The 4,049-nt window shown below is 29.5% G+C and overlaps 1 long non-coding RNA gene across 1 annotated transcript; it reads right to left on the bottom strand.

The window, feature by feature from the left end:
* Position 1: 1 nt before the first annotated feature.
* LOC116547386 lies at positions 2-1,851 on the bottom strand. Its single transcript, XR_004267046.1, has 2 exons — positions 1,566-1,851; positions 2-87 (listed from the first exon to the last, which is right to left on the bottom strand). It is a non-coding gene; the product is annotated as an uncharacterized LOC116547386 (long non-coding RNA).
* Positions 1,852-4,049: the final 2,198 nt, after the last annotated feature.

Here is a 4,049-nt window from a genome sequence, read left to right as displayed (position 1 = left end):
AAAGTATCCATTTATTATGTAGAGAATAAACCAGTGGTAAAACTTTAATGATATTTTCATTGTTGTTGCTGGAAAGGGTGGTTATATCTGAAATTATAGGAATTCAATTTTGTTTTAAGTTTTCTTGAAGCTGATAAGAATTTATTAGTTATTTTAAATTCTAAATATTAGTTGTAATACAATAACACTGCTTAGAATTTATTAAGTAATATTTCAGATATCACATAAATTTTTCATAAAGATAAAATGTTAAATGGAAAACAATGAATATTTACCCCAAAGCCAGTTCAGGATTCAGGGATATCAGTTAATAACAAAAATGTAGTTTTTATGAAAATTGAAATATTTCCCTGAGATTGGAACATCTTATCTCAATAATTAGCTTAATATGCTCAAAAAATAGGAATATTCTGATATACATAAAATAGTTGCTGGTTATGTTAATAAATAGTATTTTAAATAATTATAGATTTCGCAGCTTTTCTAAGAGGTTAGTTTCCCTTATCCTTGAGTTATTAGTTTACCAAATTTTCTCCATTAATAATATCTTCATTTTCTTATTAAATAATTCATAAATTTTGTATAATTTCTTATGGTGAATAAAAATAATAATAATACTGTAGACTAGAGATAGCATAAAGTATTATTTCCTTGTTTTTTGAGATCAATAAGAGATTATAATTAACTTTTATATCAAGTAAACAAGAATGCATTTCATGAATTCCTAAAAACTTCAAACGTTTATGAAGAACACTTAGCAACTTATTAAGAACCCAATTGAGTATAAGGATGACACAATAAAAATGTATGAATTAATTAAAACATATTTTCCCTATAATATTTGCCTTAATTTATATTATATTAGCGACTGACTTCAATTCATAGGGGAACAATTATTATGCATATCCTTTATGAATTTCTGATGATTTGAAATTCATTTGTGTTAGCTTCCAGATAGAAGAGGGCTGTGTAAAATGTACACTTAAGTAAGAAACAAAGAAAAAACAATGAACTCACTAATGTTTCTCTCATATGGAAAATATTTGTGATTTTCCTCCTTTTGTTTTTATTTTTGAAATCAGCCTATCAGTTCTCTTTTGCAACTTCTCTAACAAGGAGACTGAATCACGGAGCTTTAGTTAATTACCTCACATATGTAGGCTCTCCCTTTCTAGACCTTGTTTGTACTTCCGAGAAACAAGGGATGTGAAACATTATAAGCCAAATAAAATGAGAAGAAGGCCAATATGAGGAGACTTGAGAGTATTTCCTGGTGAAATCCTGGGAACCTACATCAACACAGTATAACTGTGGCATTATAAAAAGGCAAGCAGGGCACATTTAGGCAGAGATAAATTAAGAGATTCTGGCTCCTCATCTTTTCTCAAGTCTTGTGTGAAACATAAGGAATCCAGTTCCTTGGAAGAAAGTTAAGACAAAGCTGAGATATGGGAGAGAGAGCGTTGATCTTCATATGATAGTGAAGTTAGAAATGAGAAGACGTGGAGTCAGAATCTGTGGAGGGTACAACTTAACTAGGAACTATATATTAATAGAAGACTCACCTAGGAAAATGCTATTTGCAGAACCAGGGAGAAGCAGAGGGGACAGATTGGAAGATTAGTGTGCCCTGACTACATCCAGGTAAAAGGCCACAAATTACAATGGCTGTAAACAGTTTTATTGGAAGCAGCAATGATAGAAAGCATTGCCTAGAGGCCAGGAATGTGGAGTGACCTCACAAAAGAGTAAACAGGAAACAAGGGATAGTACAAATGACTAGTGAGGATATATAGGTTTCCTTTGTCCCAAGATTCCAGCTTTGCATAACTTGGATCTTTTGAATGCCTCTGGATTTTAAGATTAATAGCTTTTTTAACAAAAAGGAAAAAAATTTAACCATTATCTTTTTGAGCATTTCTCCTTTCCCTTTCTTGATACATCCCTGTTTAAACCTGTCGAAATATATCACAGGATCCTTCATATAGACTTATTCCATATTTTCTGTTTTTCTGAACTGTATTCTATATAATTTATTTTATCTATCATAAAATGTATTAATTTTTCCTTTAACTGTGTCTAATCTGCTAGCTAATCTATCATTGATTTTTAAACTTTGACTACACCATAATATTTTTTAAACATTTCATTGAAAAAAACCTTCTTGTTCTGTGTTCAGAACTTTATATACTAATACTTCATCTATACTAAACATATTTATTTTATATTTATGTCTGATGATTGCAATATCTAAAGCCTATTGGATCTATTTCTACTGTTTCAAGGAAATAGTTATCTTAGAATGTTTGGGTATAAGATTTACTCTGACTTTGCTCAGTACATTGTAAATACAGTAGTAAGTGAAACATGAATCATATTGTTCATTTGTTTTTTACTGTTTCTCTCTTCCCTGCTATCAAAACCTATTTATTTTTCCTTAGTCCTTGCTCATTTTACCCCTTGCATTAGTTTATCTATTTTTCTTATCTTTTCTTACCACGTGTTCCTTCCATTCTCACAATTTACCTGCCTCTTCTTCTGAACCATTACCTTCTTTCATATATCTGTAATTTAAAAAGAAATTACAAAATGTCCCAAGAGAATAGAGTAAATAACCTGCAGCCCTGTAATTGTTAAAAGGGTACGGATTTTTCCCCTATCTTAAAATAAATAGCTCAGCATTCTGGCTCCTCCACATACACACAAATTAACCAGTATTTATGAAAATAAAAGTTTTCCAGTCCTTAAGATTTTCTATGTTCCTGCAACAGATTAGTAAGGAGTAACAGAAGTCATGTTCTTTATGTATTTACATATCAATGTCATTTTCTCAACATTTATCTAATATTGTAAGAAGAAAATAAAAAAATACTAGGTGACAGTGATTTAAACTTTCTGGATGTATTAAGGATATACACTATCCTTACATCACTCTTCCTTTACATAATGCTGCAGATGAAAAATACTGTTCAAAATTTCAATGATAGTTTTCCTCCTAATAAACTGGTATTCATCATCTCTACAAAAAATGAAAATTAGATAACTGCTTAAGTTATCCTTTTGTGCCTTTTTTTTTTTCCTGTGGAACTTAGAGACACATTTGAAGCTCATGCATTAAAAAAAGGCATTGAGATGTATGTTGTGTGAGTGTGCTATTTTCTCCTTTGACTATGATTTTCTATTTTTGTTTTACTATCTCATTTTCTATAACTTTATGAGAAACCAGCAGCCTTAAAACTTTTGCACAAAGAGAGCATACATATAAATACAAATCAGCTTGTAAATGAGTATCTGCAAATAAGTTAGAAGTTTCTAAAACTTAAAACCGTCCCACATGCATTTGATATTTTCATGACAAAAATTATTGCTCTTCATGACTTTTTTGACCAGAAATAAGCTGGACAACCTAAATATAAATTAAATTCTCTCTTTACCCGTACCATGAAAATAAATATTAACATTTCAAGAATATGACACTCTATTATTTTTGTCATAGCATATTATTGGTCTCACATAAAATTATAGAATTATTTTCATTAGAATTAAAAGTGGACACTAAAAAACATGAACATGAAACAATCCTAGAGACAAATTTATATAAAAGTTCTGTTTTCTATCCTGTAATTTTTATTTTAATCAAAGTGTGATTAATATTACAGAAAATCTCACACATAAAATATTGTTAACTATATGGGGATGAGGTAGGGAGGTTTGACTTTACTATTAATAATGAAAAATTGTTCTACATTTCACTTTATTTGAATAAAGCACTATTGTTTAATTTATGCATATCTGGTTTTCCACAGCCTATCAAATTTAGTTCTAGCTGTAAAATATGTAATTTAAAATTAAGTATTTTATGTAGTTGAAAATATATATTTATTTTATAATGTATAAGGTATATTTTTTTTCTACTAACATCCAATAAGCCAGCAATAGTGCTCTAGAATAAGGAAAGAAATGAAATTCTCTAAGAGAAGTGGAATAATTGATGGCTCAGTTGAGTCTAATTCATTCAGATTTGCTGATTCATTTGCTTTTTCTCTTTG

Source organism: Sapajus apella, unplaced genomic scaffold (assembly GCF_009761245.1).
Source record: "Sapajus apella isolate SASKATOON/1434 unplaced genomic scaffold, GSC_monkey_1.0 scaffold2890, whole genome shotgun sequence".
NCBI lineage: Eukaryota > Metazoa > Chordata > Mammalia > Primates > Cebidae > Sapajus > Sapajus apella.
This window is presented reverse-complemented; position numbering and strand designations above follow the sequence as displayed.